This window comes from Dicentrarchus labrax, unplaced genomic scaffold, assembly GCF_905237075.1.
Source record: "Dicentrarchus labrax unplaced genomic scaffold, dlabrax2021, whole genome shotgun sequence".
NCBI lineage: Eukaryota > Metazoa > Chordata > Actinopteri > Moronidae > Dicentrarchus > Dicentrarchus labrax.
In genome coordinates this window covers 1,778,095-1,799,416 of record NW_026136707.1, presented here as the reverse complement: position 1 = coordinate 1,799,416, position 21,322 = coordinate 1,778,095, and the positions used below count along the sequence as shown (strand labels likewise).

At 40.1% G+C, this 21,322-nt stretch overlaps 1 long non-coding RNA gene across 2 annotated transcripts; it reads right to left on the bottom strand.

Annotated features, from left to right (window-relative positions):
- Nucleotides 1-2,923: 2,923 nt before the first annotated feature.
- Nucleotides 2,924-13,780, bottom strand: LOC127367208 (uncharacterized). Of its 2 annotated transcripts, XR_007885450.1 has the most exons (3): nt 10,811-13,780; nt 10,242-10,307; nt 2,924-6,232 (listed from the first exon to the last, which is right to left on the bottom strand). It is a non-coding gene; the product is annotated as an uncharacterized LOC127367208 (long non-coding RNA). The 2 variants fall into 2 exon arrangements; XR_007885449.1 differs by lacking the exon at nt 10,811-13,780 and having other exon boundaries at nt 10,242-10,796.
- Between the last annotated feature and the right edge of the window lie 7,542 nt (nt 13,781-21,322).

Here is a 21,322-nt window from a genome sequence, read left to right as displayed (position 1 = left end):
CATGTGTTTGCATATGTGTTTTGGTTTCACTTTTGGGGTGAAGCCATGGTTAGCAGTATTTTTAATATGTCAGCTTTGTCTTATGTAATTTCTTTGTACATTAGAAACAGAAAATGCCACCAACAAAAAACAAAACAAATAAATGGATTTATTAAAACCTCTGACTTCCAAAATGATGATCTCATTATCTGTCTGCAGAGAATGTTAATGATACAGTAAATAAAGGAAAGGGGACATTTCCCAGTGCACAAAGCATGGTACATGCCAGATTAAATAATGCACTGACTGAGTGATTCAGAACGAGAAGCGAAAGTCAGGATGAAAGTGAAAGGAGGGGACTGTAAAAAAAACAACTAAGAACAGCCTCTAGAAAACCAAGCAGACTTGATCCCAGTGAAAATAATGCAAATATAAGAAAATGCTTAACAAAGCCCTGCAGGCTGTACCAAACCAGAAGTCAAACATGTCTTGTTATGATCCTTACAATAAAGAAAGATGAAAGTAAGAAAAGATTAAAAAAAATTTAGATAAGGGATGTAGTTAGATTGAGGTCGTCAAAACAGACATTACAGACCTTGTTGAGCTTACATCAAAGAGAAGTAGAAACATGATAATATCACATAATGAAAAAGGTATCATACAAATGACATACAAGTATGACTAAAGCTAAGGGAGCGTCTCTTTTAGTGATGCCTGACAACCAGACTAATCAAAATAAAAGCATGATGTCTTGCTTCACAAATAGAAAGATCTTCAGGGGTGTTGTCTTTTCCTCCAGCCCCACATACACATCATTCTGTCTGAGACACAATGTTCCCACTGATGAGACACAATGTCCTCACCCAGTCTTGTCGTGTCCTATGAATGGCCGCTGCATTCCTGAGAAAGAATGTGTCACCACACATCCTTCGTGTTTCTTAACCTCTGATACACCAACAAGGATTTCGGAGGACTTCTAAGACTGTTACACTGTTATTTGATTTATTTATAATTAAGAAAAATGGTTCCTGTTAGTGCTCTGGAAAACAGTACAGATCTTAATAGGTCCAGTGAATAGGGAGGAGGCGAAATTTGCCAAAAAAACATGAAAGCACCCTTTCGACAGTGTTTGGTTTGTCCCTCCTGTGTTACTGTAGAAACATGTTCAACACGACATTCATGGCATTCAGTGTGAAATGACGCTGATTTCATTGAGACAAAACAAGCTCTGGAGACTTATTGATGAACAGTAGTAATACATTTGTCGTTATTATTTTCAGCAAGTTCTGAATTTCTAGGATAATCCACCACACGATACGATAGAGTCGGCACACACCTGTCCCTTCCATAGTTGCCTTATGAATGAATTCATTAATTTATTATTTTTGTGTCATACCATTACAGTGTCATCTCACATGAGATTGCATAACATAGTGCACACACCAAATACCACATAAATAAGGACTTCCGGCAGTTGCATTCATTTTCGAAAGAGAGCCGAATCATTGCTCAACCAAATGTTTCCTCAAAGAAAAGAACATAAATGACTATACATCGTCCCAATACTCAAACAATTTCATATTGTCTTGTCATCATTAGCGTAAAAGCTCAGTACACTACCTGCCTAGCACCAAAAACTACAAATATACATTTTGAGAATTTTGCATTACATAAATAGGGACCCATATGTGGTAATATACAGACATTATAGACACATGTGACTGAATGTGACTTTGCTGAGACATGTTAAAACCTATTACACATACAGTACGCCTGTATGTCTGTGTGTGTGTGTGTATGTTTGTGTCGTGAAAATGCCCAGCAGCACTTCTTCAGGTCTCCTTGCCCTGTTCTTGCTGTGGTGTGTCATCAGTAAAGCTAGGAGTTGTAAGGCTCAGTCACGTCTGATGAGATTACATCCATCTCTTATGTAATGCTCAGCAAGTCCAGACATGCAGTTTTAGCCAGTTACTTCAACCCACAGCAGGAATCTGCCTCACAACTCCAGTTAAGAAGAACAAGATGTCCTAACTACTGATGCAGCATTAATGTGGAATGCCAGGCAGAATCAAAACAACATGCAGTTCTGCACGTCTTCTGTTTCACTTCCAACGGCAATCCCTTAACTAAGATTGCTGTATGTATGTATGTCCAATAGTTTGGTTAATAAAATACTATGACATTCGCATCAGCCTGTACTTTAAGTTTACCATTAATTAGCAAATGCTACAATGGAAAAACCTTCACTTTGTGTTGATTCTAGTGGCCCCTGTGGACAAAAACAGGACTGTTTCGACCGCCTTGGTTCATTGATTTCAAGGGGAATCCCACCATATCTGAACCTGAGGCAGGCATTAACAGTAACTCCTTCTCACTGACGGTGTTGTTTGTTTATGAAGGTCATATAGAGGCATCGCTATTAAACTGAGACTGTTCCATAAAATCTTCGTTATACTTTTATCTAAGATGGAGATCTTGGCAAACTAGTACAGTCTCACTGAGCCACCGTAGTTGTAGACTCTTCGTAACCGTTTGTTGCACCTATAAAATCCTCCAATTGCGGTGTTTTACTTCCTCAGCTGACTTACTTTTTATTTTTACCATGCTGTTAACAGATGTCATTGTATCACTTTGTGGCAGTTATCACAAAGTTCATCTTGTCATGTCTTCATCAGCTGGTGGCACCATCTGCCTCCTATAGGAGACCTCATCACAGACAATAGAGCCCCATAGGTTGTGTAACATGGTTCATTTAGATAACAAAGTAGGCCACTGCTGTTTTAAAAGGCTTATAGCCTCACAGACATTCTCTTTAAATGATGCAATACTCTATTATACACAGCTTACAGTCTGAGATGTCTACTGTTAAAAATGCACATAAACACCACTTAGGGGTACGTCAGGTCTGCAGGCTTTGTGATTGGTTGATGCTACAGGAGAGCTCTTCAGTGGTTAAAAAACAGTCTTCTTTATTTCACTGAAATCCAACAGAAATCCCCTCCATAATCCAGCAGACTCCCCAGAGACATCCAACAACTGTAGAGAGAGGGGGAAAAAAACACGCCCGCCCACAGTCTTCTCAATTCTATTGAAAGCATTTGAAGCAATAGAAAAATCTTTTGGGCAACATGTCTGATTCCAAAATCATAGCTTGAGGATGTATAGGGAGGGATTTAAAAGAGGTGAGTGTTTGTAAGAAGTGAACAACATGGTGGATGCTGTAAAAGTCAGGATAAAACCTCATTTGCATTTGTATAGATACATTCATGAGAACAAAGAGCTGAAGAGTTTTATTCCAAAGATGAGACACCCTCCTACATGGATGTGAAATTCAATGCACAAAATGTTGGAAGCCATTCTACAAAAAAAAAAGTTCCTCAGTAGGGAAACCTAAAATAAACATTTGCCATCTGCAACTTAAATTCTGCAGTAGTCTACTGTATACAAAAATAATGTCAATCTTTATGGTCACCAAATGTACTGTTTGGGTCCATAAGTCAGTGGTTTTAATTAGTGAACATCAGGTAGATTTCTCTGTCAAAACATTAGGTGCAGGAGAATAATAATACAACCATAAAAGACTTTGTAAAGTGCAAATGGAAAAGCATTTCCATATAGTGATAGAATTGTCTAAAAGCTTTCTGTCTGTAAAAAAGACAAGTCAGTAAATATTTTCAATGAAGAACAGATGGTCTTTTTGAAAACTACTAACAAGGTTTGACCATGTGCTCAGTGTGACACACTAATTTAAGAATACTGTGACATTTGAGCAATTATTCAAGTGCAATAACATTCTATAACACAAAGGAACAAAGTATAGAGGATCAGTAGGGCCAAATGAAAAAATAAATAAATAAAATAAAAAATTAGCTTACTTTCAAAATTCTGAATCTCAGGAATACATTGAGAATTGAGAATAAATTAAAACTCCGATTTCAGATAATAAAATAGTAACTTATCCTAAGAAAATAATTCTAAATTCATAGGAAAAGTAGGATGAATTCTAAAGTAAGTTTTTCTGAAAAGTAGTTCTGAATTTTAAGAGAAAAGTAAAATTCAAGTCAGGTCAACAAAATAAGAAAATCAAGATTATCAAGATTAAACACACTTAACACTTACAATGAAAAAAAAAAATTTCACGTGGCCTTAATCATCATTCGTGCACAACACATTAAAATATTATATATTATATACATGTACATGTGTTCAGGGCGGGACTGTTATCAAGCATTTGAAGTGTGGAGCCGATTGGACAATGTACACTCAAGTTATAGCGAATTCGTGTTTTGTGGCGGCCCATCAAAATTTCCCGCCACCCCACAGACACGCCCCCTCACCACAGTCAACACATATCATCAACAATGTGTTTTTCATTTTATAAGTAAATTTCAGGTGGATCTGATCATCCTGCGAGGAGTAGAACATGAAAGTATAAAACGTGATACTTCCTTTTACCAGTATGTGGCGCTATCACTATGTCTGAATATTGTCATGTAGACGTGTTCAGGGTGGCATTGTTATCAAACACGTGAAGTTTCATTGAGACTGGATCATGTACGCTGAAGTTATGAGGACGTGTTCAGGGTGGGACTGTACACTGAAGATGTGAGTACTATTTGTTTGATGGCCAATCGGTGGAATTCGACACATCGTCACGGGCACACGGTTAAACATACAGTCACAAATAGCACAACTTTTGATAACCAATGTGTGTAGATTGAAGTGATCGAATTTGAAGTCAATCTGATAACATCTGTAGGAGGAGTTAGTTAAAACAGAAGCCCTTAAATGCCAGAAATAGCATCACAGTTTGACATTTGATTCAACCTTGCCAACTTTGAGGGAACGCCATGGACACGCCCTTTAACGTACAGTCACAAATAGCACAACTTTTAATCAGCACCATTTTTTGACTGTACTGACAAATTTTGAAGCAGATCTGAAAAATTTTCTAGGAGGACTTCGTTAAAATACAATGCAAAAAAACTCTGAAAATCATTGCAAAATGCCGGAAATGGCATCACAGTTTGACATTCGATTCAACGTGGCCAACTTTGAGGTCACGCCACGGACACGCCCTTCAACGTACATGCATAAATAGCACAACTTTTAATCAGCACCATTTTCTGACTGTACTCACAAATTTTGAAGCATATTTGATAAATTCCCTAGGAGGAGTTCGTTCAAATACAACGCGAAAAGTTCGCCGAAAGTGAAACTTTAAATCAAAATGGCCGACGTGTGCACAAACACTGTGTAAGTAGATCAACGGTGAGATTTAGAGATTAACAAACTACCTCATTGATTTGAATGTCTAAATTCACCATGGAAACTCTTGTAGGGAAAGCAAATGAAAAACATAGTTTCTCTCCTTTCTACCTACTATTCAATTCAATTAAATTTTATTTGCATAGCGCCAATTCATAACAGAAGTTATCTCAGGACACTTTTCAAATAGAGCAGGTCTAGACCAAACTCCTTATAACATTATTTACAGAGACCCAACAGTACCACCATGAGCAAGCACTTGGCGACAAGGGCAAGGAAAAACTGCCTGTTAAAAGGCAGAAACCTAGGACAGATCCTTCGGCTCTAGGTGGGTGGTGGTCTGTCTCGACCAGTTGGGGTGAGAGAGAGAGAGAGAAAGAGAGAGAGAGAGAGAGAGAGAAAGAGAGCGAGACAGAGAGAGAGAGAGAGAGAGAGAGAAACAAACAGCAGACAGGTACTACTAGTCAGATTGAGTCACAAAAAGAGTTTCAGTCTTATCTTTTTGAATCTGCAGGTGTTTTGACTTGCTGCCACTCAAATACAACAGAGGTTATTAGAGTCCATTTATGAAGCTCAAAGCATCCTAAAATGATCATGAAAATGTTGTTGCTGTTGAATGTTTTTAAATGTCATTTTCAAGGGTTCTGTTGTATCGGGGTTGAGGCAGATATCTCAAAACCTGTGACAATAACACCAAAACCTTTGCATGGTTAGATTGACCCTGCAACCACATATTATCCATTATTTTGGATAATGATACTAAAGTGCACGCTAAAAAAAAAGTGCAATGTGTGTGTTGCAGTGAGCGACACAGAATCACAGTGTTCAGTCCAACTGGGATGGAAGATGCAGTAGATGAAGGTGCTGAACATGATTGTCTTTGTTCATTTGCAGTTTTTTGGGCTGATGAACTTCCTTCTATGTCGAGATTTCATTCCAGTGGCGAGTGCCGAAGATCACTGGTTGTCACATTACATCCCAGCATCTGCAAAAGTCAGAAAACAGACGTTATTTGTAACCTGACTGAAACAGGAAGTTGGTTACACAGAACTATCAGGGAAGTCGTCATTGGAAACAGTTTGGAAAAGGAAATACTTGGCAGGTGATTGGATGAACCATCTGTGTGTCACCGACCAATCAGATCAACGAAGTCAAACTCTTACTGAAGTTCTGATAGAACTGATTCTAGCAGCACCTACACCAACCTCTTCAGCAGCCGCCATTGTTGTTTTCAAGCAGTGTCACACGCGTCTCACACACTTCTAGCATTAAACCACACCCGTAGCTTGCAGCTGCCAGTAACTCCTCAAAGGACGCTGATTGGTTGGACAAACGTGCATAGCGTTGGTCTGGCAAGATGGATTCTCGTCCAGCTGCCTCACAAGGTTAGGCTATTACATAATTCCTCAGCTAATATAGTAAACCCAACAATCCTCCTCCATCATCCAGAGCACCTGCAGAACTCTGGTTTCATTGTTTAAATTTGCTGAATGGAACATTAGATTCAAACACAGATTAAGGTACAGTTAAAAATAAGTTGCCTGTTGACAAATGCTCTGAAACTTCGGCTGTGTCTGATCATTTAATTACTTTAGTGAGCTATATTGGTAAGAAATCATCATGCTTTATAGGCTTTATTCCATCTTTAAGATAAGGTTTGTTTTCAAACAATAAAAGATAAATGATTCACCAACCACAGTAACCAGAATGATAAGACCATAGTTGTGTTTTCATTTAAGATATTGGCACCTATTTGGAGCAACCATTTCTCAAAAGAAACTCCCACAGCACCGCTGCCAATCAGTTATCAAACTGATCAAGCCTGTAAACATCCGGGTTTGAAGCACCAACCCCTTACCGCTGCCGCTGCTTACAGTATGTAAAGCACATTTTTGTTTTGTCAGTTTGCGTGGGTGTGCTGCACACATGACTGTAAATCAACACAGTGATCACTGCTTCGCTGTTTAATCTGTTCTTCAGTATTAACTTGTCGCACAGCCAAATTGCACTTGGCGTGGCCGTGTTTGAGATGTTCTTCCAATGATTTCACTAAGGGTGTGTGCAAATAGGTGTGAGTGCAGCAATCTGGTTGGTAAGAAGAATTGATCCAAACAATATGCTCATAAAAGCTGAAATACAAGCAGGCAAAACAAACACAGACATACAAACACTGCATTTCCTAAAAACACCTAGAGTTTACATTTCTAAGCATGCACAAACATGTTCATTTACAGTGTTTACACACTTCAGTTTACATCAATCAATGCAGCTGACACTGTCTCATTGCGGCCGGAGGAAACCATGCCATGCACGCTCAAAGACTACAAGGGGTTAATGCTGGAGACACGTAAAGGCTGAGCAAAGTCCCTGCAACAAATAGTCTGCAACAATCAATGTGTGCAGGCTCACGCTCCCGTCATGGCGAGAGCTGCTATTGCTCTCCAACACTGTAGTGGGCGATGTGGACAAATCTACAGCAGCGCTAGGCGAGCCTGTTGAAGGAACCACCAACAATGGCCATATGTGCAGTTGTAGAGCGTGCATGCCATCTTCCACTTGCTTCCTCCTTTTTCTCATCTTTACATCAGCTCCCCGATTGCCAGTGTGGATACAGAAGCCACGTGCATTCGCTGTGGCTGCCGACAGCGATGTTTCAGATTTTGAGAGGCATGTGCAAGGTCCGCTCACCAGTTGCAATTACGTAATTGTGAGTAATGAACCAGAAAGTCCACCAAACTAGGAGATATGATGTTTGTCATTGCAATTTCCGGTATGGCACAAAATCTGTGTTTAACACTAGAAAGAGATCATGGTCATTGTTGAGACAACGTGCCCCCATTCACCTCACCTCACCTCACCTTTTGCCCTAAGAGGTTTTTCCGGTACCATAATAACATCATGCTTCCCCTGCTTCTGACATCCATAATTTGAATGCCAAAGAGAGAGATGGCTTATCATTCTATTCCCTGATCAGACTATAATGCCAGTCTGATAATGCCCCTTCCTGGCAGATGTGACATGTTGGGAACAAGTTTTCCTGTGTAATATTAACTCAGCGCCTGGGAAGCCTTGGGATTTCCAAAGAAAATCATTAGCATGAAGGTGTTTTGGTTTCTCTGTGACAACTTCTGCAATCAATGACAATGAAACATGTCAGCACAGAATGCTCTTCAAAGCACAAATGAAAGAGGAATAATATTGGTGGCGTCAGCTGGAACAGTCGAGTCTTCTCCAGTAACGTACGTCATGGAGGTTGTGAAAGACGACAAGCTATGATTGGTCAGGCTCAAACATGCAGTTGAACTGAAAGACTTGATGACTTTCTGATGACCTACTGACCGTCATGGAAGGCAGAGGTATCATGCAGTGTGATCGCGGCATTAGGCATTTGAACAAACAGCCATTGCCATTGGTTCTTAATGCTAGCGGCATGGCTCTAGGCCTTTCTGCCACTTTGGTTTAAACTAAAATATCGCAACAAAACTGCCTTTGCATTTTGTAGAGATTAATGGTGCCCAGAGAATTAATCCTAATGACTTTTCAATTAGAGCCATTAACAGTTCAAAATGTCAATTTTGCCGATACCTTTAAGACCAAATACCTGCAAACGGATATTCCCATCAGTCTCAGCTGTGTTTAGCGCTAATTAGCAACATGCTACACTAGGATGATGACTTATTAAACATCATTATGTTACAGTTTAATTGTCATTTCGAACATGTTGGCATTCTGTTGTTAGCTCAAAGCATTGCTGTGCCTAAGTAAAGCCACACAGAGTCACTCATGTGGTTATAGACTCTTGTTTAGTCTTGTGTGGTGTTTTCTCCCAAAAAATTTTGTTCTGCCGCTTTGCCCAATGTGGTCTATATAAAGCCATCAGATTGGTTGAGCTAGCAGAGAATTCATGTCTGTCTCTAAAAACCTCTGACCAGGTGCCACTGAGCAAGACACTTAATGCCCACCTCCTTACTGACTGCTCTGTGACCAAGCGTAGATGTATATCTGTTGTTTGGGCTAAATGTGAATCAAGAAAATGCCTGACAGAAGTAGAACTCAGCAAAACCCTTCCCCGTCTAAATATAGGTTAAAGGGATATAAGATGACAGCCAATAATTCACACAAATGGTCTTTAACTTGTTGTGCAATCTCAATTACTCATGATGTGAGCCTTTTATTTAGAGTGCATGTTGTCATCCCGCCTTGATCCTCTCTCAGCTGTTGGGCTCTGCTGCAGAGACAGCTGCAGTGACACAACACGAGAGTTAAAAAATAAACCGCTTCTTACAAACTTAGATATTAATCATAGTGAGTAAGGACTGTAATCATTATTATTTTCTTTGGACAGACTTGTGTCTACAGGTCCTTATAAGAACTTAAAATCATTACATACACAAATGAGATGTTTCAGGACATGAAGTTACACATTAAATTATGATTAACTTAGATTGGTTAGTTTTAAATTGAATTGTGAATGATCTTGAAGGTTTTAAATACAGATGAATGTTGGTGCATGCAGTACACTACATGAGCCTTTTTTGCTGTCTATGCTACAGCTCTTTCCCTGTGCACACATGGATTTGCAGATGCAAATAGAGAGAGAAATGGGACTGCAGTGGGGATTTTGGACTGTGGAATGATAGTGATGCAAAATGATGGTGGCTCTCTATCTTGGGGAAATCTTCTGCCACACAGGAAGTAAAAAAACTGTGGTAAGTTTAATATTTTGTCAGGCGCAATACTCATGAAACTCAGGTTTCCATCTGAAATAGGGCTGGGTATCGTTTAAAAAATTTCGATACCAGTACCGATACCAGTACCCTTAACACGATACCGATACCAATGGAGTACTTCATTCGATACTTTTTTTCCAACTTAAAAAAAAAAAAGCAATCGGTTGCATAAATGTCACCACTCCTCCCCATTCAAAAGATTTTTACACTGAAAGTGCTCAAATATTTATTTAATAACTGTACAAACATGTACAACGATATTACCTGAAGTTATCGACTGTTGCTCCGTGTTAGGGTGGCCATTTCCTTAACATCAAAAAGGAGGACACTCTGCATACACGGGGACACACAAGCAGATATTTGTTTGGTTTGATTCAGTTTTACATTTTAAAGTTTTTCCACCAGATTACATAAAGGTGCATACACCTACCACATAGCTAATAATAAATATACAAGATACAGCTCATGACAACGTGCCCTTCCAATTCAGATTGCATAGGTCTAATAAACATCATACAGAAACTGTTCTTAATGTTTTAATCTGGTTAGATAAAAGGTATAAAATGCAGCACCTTCTGTTTCAGATGTATAGGCTTTGCCTAGGCGCTGCTTATACATCTGAGTATGAGCATTTTCAGAATTTCAGTCCAACAAACAACGTTAGCTCACTTTACATTCACTGTCTGAGAGCTTGATTGACAGCCTGGTGGTAGCATGTTGTGGCAATCAACACATGGGTCATTTGAATATTAAAATTAGCCATGTGTTGATAGGTCACTACACGAAAATGTAACCAATGAAATTACTAAAAGTCGGACAAATGGCCACCCTACTCCGTGTCCTGTTGAGATGACGACGACGACGACGACGCTGGTGTTGTAGACGCCGGCTTCTTAAAAACAGTGCAGTTGTCCTCCCTGAAGTTTGTTCCATGCGTGATGAGGTGCTTCATCATGTTGCTAGTTTTCCCCGAAATAATCTTGCCACATTTGATGCATCTATTTGTACCCGGCGCCACAGGCAAGTAGTACAACCATACTTTTGAACGTTTTGCTGCCGGCATCTCGAAATGCTGACCAGCCAACTCCGCCACAGACTTACCGTGCACACTTTACCGCCATACAAAGCAAAACCATAGAAACAGTCATATTTTTCTTGATCTGGGTAGTGGGTACAAAAAGAACCGATTGCAGGTATCGTTTGACAGGCGCAGTTTCAATGCTACTTGGTACCGGGTTGTTTCGGTTGATACCTGAAAGGTATCCAGTACCGATACCCAGCCCTAATATGAAAACTCAAGCAGGTGGACCTCACAAGGTTCGATTGACAGTGGATCTTTTGAGACGTCAGCTGTGGAGACACCAAGCAACCAAGATGGAGAAAAAATCTAAACAAGCGCAATACAAAGATGCTTATTATAGCAGTTCATCATTATAATCACAACTCCTTTGCACCTCCCTTCCTTTCTTTTTCTTTTATTGAATATATTTTGACTTACAGGAAGCGACACACCTCTGATAATAACAAGCTCTGACACAGCCTCTATCAGGCCACAGCTGCAGCGTTCTCAGTTGCATTCAGTCAAATTTATCAGTTAAACGAGGTCAGAATAGGTCAACAAATTCATTTTGTAGCAGTTTTCTGTGCACAGACTTTTTTACTTGCGACAACACTTAGGTACTTTCCACTCCACCGAAAAACACCAGCTGATATGGGCCACTACCCAGCCAGGCGCTCCACCCCAACACTTTCTGTGGCGCTTAAATTGAAACAGTCCACTCAATGCACCTCGAAACTGACAGTGTTTCATTTTGAGTTTTAAAGAGTTATAAGATACAGCATGCTTTTCAGGTATGATTTTGTTGTTGTTGTTCTTTTATTTTGCATACTTTATTATTAATGTTATTATGAAATCATGCTTTTCTGCCTCATGGGATCATGCAGAAGATCAACACATAATAAATAGGCAAATGTTCAGCTGTGGATATCAACCTATTTGGAATTCTAGAGGATACTTTGGGTCTGAAGTCTCTGACCTGCACAAGCTCATAAAAAGATGGTCAGAAATTTGCACTGATCAAGTTGAAACAGGATGTTGGGGCAGGCCATGAGACAGTAAGGGATCAATATTAGGCAAAAACCAACGGGCTGTTAGAGGCAGTTTGGTTTCTCTGTCTGACGCAGAAATTGACGGGTTTGTTGGAATATTTGTGATGACTTTATTGATTAGATGATTACCCAGCCAGAAGTCACAGCTGAAGGTGTTTACTTAAGTGTCAGACAGACTAGTGTGAAGCCAGATCAGCAGTGATGCAGGTGTTGTTGCCAACTGTTGTGGTTAGGATGGAGTTAAACATAAAGGCGAAACTTTATACACGTTCTCAATAAAATGGAATAATTGAAGAAAACATATAAAACCGAGGCTGTAAAAGTTTAAAATGCCAGAGTACTTAAACTTTCAATCAGTTTCTTACTCTGCAATGGGATCCAACATGAAATTAAAATGTATTACCATCATGTACTGATGTAAATTTCTTAACCAGTTGCTTTAGGTTTGTGAGTCACTATCCCACAACCGTATCAAAAGTAAAAGTACTTTTCATACTGCAGAAAATGTCCCCTGAATACTCTGATATAATATTACATGAGATAATACGAATGGATCCGTGTGTAGTTCCTGTGAACTAATGTGGCTGTTCAAGGTGCAATTTTCATTATTTAATATGCAGTTAGCTAGATTAGTCCGGTGGTTCCCAAGCTACGTGCCGGGCCCCTCCAAAGGGTCACAAGATAAATCAGAGGGGTCATGAGATGATTAATGGGGTTGGGAAGACGTAAAAAAAACAAGTTCTGTTACACAAATTGTTGTATTCACATTTTCTCTTGACCTCTTTTGGCCTCAAACAGTGATTGAAATGAAACCATGTGAGAAGTTTACAGTTCAAATGTCTCTTTGGTGGAACTGATAACAACTCGTGTTGTCACAAGGAGCCCCAACTACACACTGCTGCACACAATTAATTGTATTCTTTAAGCTTACAATAAGTGTTTTTGTGTAAATTGTTAATGAGAAGTACCTAAATTTGTCAAATAAATGTATTGAGTAAAAAGTACAATATTAAGTACAATATTTCCCTAAATGTAAGTTAGTTAGTAAGTACTGTACTGAATTACAAATTAAAGGTATGTGAGTACTCTATGTGAGTATTTCCATTTAATGCAACTTTATACTTTTTTTACTCCATTACATTTGACTGACAGCTTTAGTTCCAAGTTACTTTTCAGAATCCAATTTTCCTTATAACTCCAAATATGGTGAAATTTCTCCTACTTCTTAAGATAAATAAACTTTTTAAAACCCCTCTTGGATTAGCTGGAAATGCATTGTCACAAAGCTGAAAACGGGGCTGTACTTCAGGGCTCATAAAAAAGTTTACTTTTTAGAGACAAATGGTTCTCACAGGACAGCGATGCTACAACCGTATGATGATCTTACAGAATATGATGCATTGCTGTAGATTAAACTACCCAGCAGTATGTAAAGTAATTCAAATGAGCTCAACCATAAACATCTACAGCAGTGAAAGCAAAACACTGACGGGGAACATTTCACTGCACAATGAGTACTTTTCATCCTTTGAGTTAATACTTTCACTTAAGCTAGGTTTTGAATGTGAGACTTGTACTTGTAGTGGAGTATTTTCAGAGCGTGGTATGAGTACTTTTAGTAAAGGATCTACTTCTTCCACCATTGGATCAGTTACATTCCAACACCACATATTAACATAGATGCAACCAACAAACCTGACCTCTTTAGAGCTTATTTGAAGGTGAAGTTGATCCTGGAATTAAACACCGCCTAAACCACTGGCAGTGTACTCTCTCTCTGAGCTGCAGTTTATCTCAGGGACGTTGAGAAATGCGTGGGAACATTATTGACTCGGGTTCCGCTATTGCTCAAGTTGCACACAAGTTACACATACAAACACACACACCTTCCTGTGTACTCAAAACAAAAGGAAAACTGGAAAAACCAAACTCTGGGTGACTCTAATGAGGAGAGCAGGTTGGATCTTGACTTGAGAGACGCTAACGGCAATTGCATTGCCAGCTGTTGGCTTTCAATTGTCTTTTTCAGGGCAGCACAAAGTCTACCTTGCTATTCAAAGCAGGGACAAAGGCCAAGGCTGAAAAGCTTTAAAGAATCGCAGCTGAAGTAAAGGCTCTTGCTATTCCTGTTTAACCATGGCCTCAAATAGCCTCCAAACAAACACACAATCCCCCTTTACGTTATAACCTCAAAATCCAGTCGCAGTCACACCCTTATTTGTGTATATAAGTTATATTAGTACTCAATGTTCCCAGGACTTTTTTTCCTTCACTGGCTCTCCTGACCGACGCCTGCCTGTATCATGATCCTCATTCCTCCCATTCCTCCCAAACACACAGCCACAAACTGCTCCACTCCCTGTACTTTATGTCAAAGTTTTGAAGCTCTCTTAGTGAAATACTGTGTCCCCCAAAAAGTCCAAAATAGTGCTGTTTTTAGAGATGAAACCGGGACAATGAAAGGGGAAGCTATGAGCTGACGTGCGTTTACAGGTTTATGACTTTGCCAAAGACAAGCCTGCTCTTGTGAGTTGGCTTTCAAATACCTCACAGAGTAAATTTGCTTTAAGAGGAAGCAAACACGGTCAGGTGATAGAGGAGTTGGGAAAAAAGGCAGAGAGAAAGCAAACAGCCGCTGTGGAGGGCAGCCTGCTGAAGGACTCTGTTAATGTTACTGACATCAAGATTTAACAGTTTATAGGGGAAAGGGGAGGAATACTTGTCAGCGTGACTGGTCCAAAGTTTGAGCTCATGACAAATAGGGAATAAAGGTCAGAACAGGAACAGGAAGCAGTTGAGAGATAATAATGGGAATTAAATTCATTCATTTTCTTCTAAATGAGAACAAAGCAGAAACAAGAAAGAGGAATTAAACTTATTCGGATGAGTCAGAATTCAGCAGGTCATCTTTTGCTGAAACAAACGGAACATGAAGACCAAAAAAGCTGAAAATGCAGACTGCACTGCGAGAATGTGTATGGTCATCCATTTCCTCTGTAAACTGTGTCCACCTGCTTGATTTGGCCGGATTTTTAAATAGCTGACTAACCGGATGCACTGAGGGGGGGAGGGACAGAAGTCTGGACAAAGTTCAGTGGCACCAGCATCAGAACAGTTCCAACCGGATAACCTGATCTCAGCACACAACTGAGGAATTTTAATTACTGTAAGTGGGTTTCATTTCACATGAACAGCACCTGACTCACCCTAAACCAGTTAGAGACGGTGAATCAGGAGCTCGAATTTAAAGTGATACTTTACCGAAAATACTATCCAATTTCTGTGGGCTCCAAAGATGGCTGCATAATGTTTGGTTCTTCTGAAAGGACTGTGTTAAAATAGAGATTCATGGCAATAAGAAGTAGAAGTTACTGGATGTAACTCCAGTTCTATGAGTATGTGCGACGCCCTCTAATGGCCCTTACTTTTGGTTTATTGCTCCATCTTTGCACCCAGTCAGGAGGTTGTAATCACGCAGTATAAAACTCCAGCAGATACACTGCTCAGTAACAGCAACAGAACAGGGACCAGCTGGGCCTGGAGTTGCATCCAAAAACTATTTCTATTTTGTATATGCCACGCCCTCTAACAGGCTTCGCTATTGGTTACCACCAGAGGCGTGATCCATTAGGGATGTGGTGGACTCTCAGCTGGGCCCAAAAACTAATCACAACACACCGGACCCAACCACTGATGGGTCTGCCCCCCAGTTTCCCACAACCATAACCATGCACTCCCAGCAAGGAGCTGACATGACCAAAAAATGTCATCCCTCATCTCAGGGCTTGGGGCGCCAGGGAGCCACTACTGCCTCCTCTACCGGCACCTGGCTAGCGAACTACTGCCACCGATCATGCTCCTCTCGGGTGAGTGTGAGACAGGTGGTTGTTTGTATACAGAGATAGTTTACAGTAAAAACTTAAAGTAGACCAATCAATGAGCCAGTGGTGGCTTTGTCAGGCTAGCCTATGAGCAAGTGAGGACAATCTAAAACAGACTCGTAATAAATAAATACATTTTCAGAAGAGAGACTTGAGGAGAGTCAGACACAATTCAAAACCTCCCTGAAGATAATTACCCAAACAAGGTGAGCGAACACCAACACTAGTAGTAAGATTTTCCAGGAATTAACAATTGTGTTTGAAAGCAGTAGCAGTACATGTGTCCTGTTTACACTGCCAATCTGCTTGAAATGATTATGACGCTCAATGTCATTTGAACTGATAGCTAGGCCAAGACTGAATGTGCGTCAGACGTGGTTGGTCTTGGTCACTAAGTAGACAGGTGAATTGGACTATTTGAGTATTTTCATACATACTTTGTGTTTTTGTGCCATTTTTTTTTTTTTATTCAGCTGACATTTGAGGAGATGACGCTGTTTTTCTGAAAGATTCAGGACAGAAGTTTTATTGAGCTCTTGTTGCTGCTGTAATAACACAACCAAAATATTCCTGATCACACCCTCTTTTCTACATAAACAGCCATTCTGGAGCCCAAGCAAGTTAATCATTTTTAAAAGGTAAAAAAGATTTGGTTTAATTTAACTTTAACACAGCCGCTCTTATCATTATAGGACTGAAACTCTGTGTAGGCTGCAATATGAAACTGCACTGTTTCTTTAAAAGCGTGGGCGAGAAAGAATGCGGAGAGAGACTGCTTCTGTATTTTCCTAGTCCAGAACCTGCATTCTCTGAGCCTTTAATTAAGTCAGATGTGCGTGGGAGGCAAAAGTTGGCCAGTATTTCAGTCAAAACATTGAAGGTGTAAGATTTTTTGCAGGTAAAGCAGGGAAATTTTTCTGTGGGGGCAGATAAAGCTCAATGTCTTACAGGAAAGCTGTCAGAAAAACATGCTTTTGTGGATATGACTTGAGGACATGATGAGGAAATGACTGAAACTTGAGAAAACCTGATATGATAGAGAAACAAGACACATTCAGTAAACAAATCATCTGAAATGGGTTGTATTTACAGTTAGCAGCCTGAGGCGTATGCCTTACTCTTGAGACACGGTTTGGATGCAGTCTCTGATATTTGATGGATGTTATCCATCCAGCCACAAAACTGATCTTCTAAAAACAAAACAGCCGATACCAGAGGGAGAAAATGTTCTTTCAGACAACAAAGATGATTCATTTGCATTCCTACCTTGGGTCATGCGCAAGACAATTATTGCTTTTTTCATAATTTTGGTACCAGATGCTGTGGTTAACAGACTGGGCCTGTACTTCAGGTTTATATCAGTTTAATGTGATCTGTTCAAAGCTAGTCTGCCTTTCTCTTTCTTACTCAGACTATCAGGTAGCTTCTATAATTCCTTAACAAAGCTGCAGTAGAAAACAAGTGTGTGAAATCACAATGATTGGGGAGGAGTGCATACTGAAACTCATCCAGAGAAACACAGCACTGTCCCTGCTCTCTTTATGTGAGCTGCGGAGCCCCTTCAGGTTCCAGTGAAGGGCTCTCTGCATTCCTTTGCGCTAAGCTCTTGTTTTTCTGGACTCACAGGGGCATGGCTGGACTTCAGTGAAGCCTGAAAACACGCCGGATCACTGAACTAATGCAGGGTAGTTCATGTGCACTTCAGGCCCCATGCATGTGACCACCTGAGCTTGCCAGGTGAAGTAAAGGACACAGACACCAGGGGCCTCATGTACTAACGTTGCGAACGCACAAAATTCGTGCATACGCCATTTTTCACGTTCACGTTCGGATGTACTAAAAGTGAAATGAACCTGAGAATGTGTGGTTCTCCACGGCAGCTTCAGTGCTGGCGTACGTACATATTTTTTGCTTATGTCAGTTGTCAGTTGGTGACACTCACAGGCGATGCATTGAAATTGGGGCAGGGACAGTTGCACTGCATGCGAAAGACATTATTATTTACAATCAATCAAGCAATTACACAATTTTTAAATCATTTGCAGATTATTTGTGTTAAGGGGTTATTTACTGCGGCGCGCAGTCCTCTACTGCGTATGGAGGAAGTAGAACACACTCAAATGATCTTTAGCCTCTTGGCATATTTATTTAACAGTTAACAATAAAGTGCGGACCGATGTGCCGCCGTCTCATCAGCATGGCTCACACACAACAACAACTAGCGCTCACTGGGAGCGTGGTGACGCCACATCTTGTACGTACCGTAAACCTTTCACAATACAGCAGTACAGTATATCAGTCTACCGTAATGCAGGGACTCCACCACCTGTGGCCTGAAGGCTCTGGTGATGGGCAGATATGTCTTCATATCTGACCACTCCTTTTTCAACTCCGCTGCGGTGCGGTTCTCCGACCCTACCGAGTTTACTACCTGTACCTGGCAAAATACAGATACACACATTTCTTTTTTTCCTGGCTTTTGCCATTTTCCTAAAGACAGCACTATCTAGGCCTATTTATACTAATTAGCATATTCAAATCAGTGTATTTCAGGGAGGGGACAGGGTGGAGCGTTGTGCTCGTGCATGTGCGCTCAATTTCACGTTGATTGCGATGTACAAAGACAATGTGCGTGGGATTCTGCGTACGCACGTTTTGTTACATCTGAATTTTTGTGTGCGTACGGAACTTTCACTCTTTCACTGTACGCCACATTCTAGTAGGAAATCCACGCAAGTCTTAGTGCATGAGGCCCCTGATGTTTGTCATCACACCTGCAGGGTGAGCAACCTACACAGCTGATTGGATTTCAGGCTTTCAGCAGAAGAAGAAAGTATCTGCTGAGACTACCTGCAAGAAATTTCTAGATGACGGATTAAAATGAAGGAATAAAGGTGAGAAGAAGTAGATTGCTTTAAATTAATAAGTGGTGTACGTAATTGCCCAAACATCAAGACCAATACACTGCTGTGTGAGGCAGTACAATAGACACAGTGATTAGTGATGTTTAGTAGGTCTAATATATACCATGTTCTCCATCTTATTTTAACGTGTTAGCATGCTAGAATTAGCTAATTAGAACTAGACATGACAGCTGAGGTTGACAGGAGTTTTGAAGATATTTTGAGCATAAACCAAAGTACAAAGGACATAATTTGACAAACAATTAAATGTTAAGTGAAAATTTAAGGGATCACCAAAAGTATTACAATTCATCCTGTGGGGAACACAAGTGTGTGTATCAAATATGATGGCAATCCATCGAATAGTTGTTGAGACATTTCCCACAAAACAATAAATGTAAACCTCATAGTGACGCTATAGAGGATGTTTGTTTGAGTCAAGGGGTTTCAGTTGTTTGTAAAAAAAAAAAAAAAAAAAAAAACAGTCGAAACCCCTTGACAAAGCTTATATTTGTGTGGTTTGAGGTAATGTACTGGTGCAGCAACAATATTATTATTGTTATAAAATTAAGCTGAAGTACTATTTATACAAGGAAGTCAGAAGAACGACTTCCCAACACGGGTAATGGGACCATCCAAGGTGCACAAGAATGCAGCAATCCTCGACCTCCAACATGAGAGTAAGAGTAAATCTACGTTTAAACTTTGCTGCACGTTTTTGTATTCATTTGGTTATTCAAATACAAGTAAATGAATTCTTGTCTTTTCCAGTTTCTCCCACTCCTGGAAATACAGGTGTGATGGTTTCAAGCTGTAAAGTGTTTTAACCCTTAAGACAACAACAAGTGTTCAATGATTGTTTAAATGTTTTTCTACAAGACAAAGTGAGGATTATAAGCCACAAAATATTAGCACTCTGCAGTTAAACAAATACAATATCTGCCAACACAAACCCAGCCTGTCACTTTAGCTGTTCTGTACATAATACACAAACACATGGAGGAAACTGGAAAAGGTTAGGGAACATAAAGACATCAGCTCTATGGAATGCTTCTTCTTGACCTTGAGTGGTTGTTTTTGATCACATGCTGTGGCCTGGGAACGGACATTTATCTCTATCACTAATCAGTTACACCATGTTGTCACGTGGGACTGGTCTCGGGAACACTCCTTCTTGTCCCTCTCACGCCTATCACATTTCATTTCTAGAACCTGATACAGTTGACACCTATTTCCTCAATGTGGATGTTTTGGTTGGACGCTCAAGGGGCTTGTTGACCTGCTGGATTCCAACCGACCAAAATCAATGAAGAATTGATCACAAAATACCTCACAAGATATCAAAGAAAGGCAATTCTCGTTGATAGGTTGGTGAACTTTGGACATTTGATTGGTCAAAGATCTTTGGTCCCGATCTGAAGATGTGGTTCAAATGCTACACCACGTCAGCTCATGTTGATAATATTTGCAGAGCAAAATGAGATGATGTCAACCTGACTGTAATGATGTAATTGATGACTCCATGAATGTGGGAAACAGGTTAAAAAAAAAAAAGTATGTATGGAGATATTGTCAAGTGATTGAACAAACTATTTAAAAACCTCTAATGACTGACAAAGAAACAAGCGCTCTGTGACTATGTGTCATTACTTGCAGTAAACCGTACATCACAACAATCACAGTCCAAAGAAATGTGAGTGGTTGAAAGGTTCTGAGTTGTCCATGGCAGCTTTTTTTGTTCGCTCAATTGAGCAACAAGAAATAACACAATGGACAAGACATTGCTTCACTGCACACAACAGATTTGCAAACACACTTGCTCATTAAAAGTTGACCTAACACACTAGCAAAGGTTGTAGGCATACAGTTTTCCTGTGCAGTTAGGGATTTTTGCCAAATGTGCGCTAATTTTCAGCATTACCTCAAAATACATTGGTTTAGTTAATCTGGACACAAACAGTTGGCTTGTTAACGATCTGTCTGATCATACAAACACTTGGTTCCTGTCCGGTCTTACTTCTTCTTGGCAATGTCCCAAAATTCCCAAATAACGTCAGTTGCTTTGGTAAGTACATAATGATCATAAATGATGTGCCATGTCACTGCTCCAACGGTCCATTATTCTGAAACCCCAATAGTCTGAAAAATGTCCCAGTACACCAACAGCCCATTTGTCCGACAGAATGTTATTCCAAAAACAGACACTCATTGCACCAAAATCCCATTGTTCTGAAAATACACACCCTGGTATCACCAACCAAACCTAACCATATTGCGACCATAGAAAAACGCTAACCACTTACTATAATTGTCATGACGAAAGTCACCTGTCTATGAGGACAATGATCACCTGACTTAACCCATTCCTGCAGGTCCAAATACACTAAGACATTAAGGGCAAAAAACTCCAGTGTAGTGTGTGTTTTTGGAAAATCAGGCCTTGTGGGACATG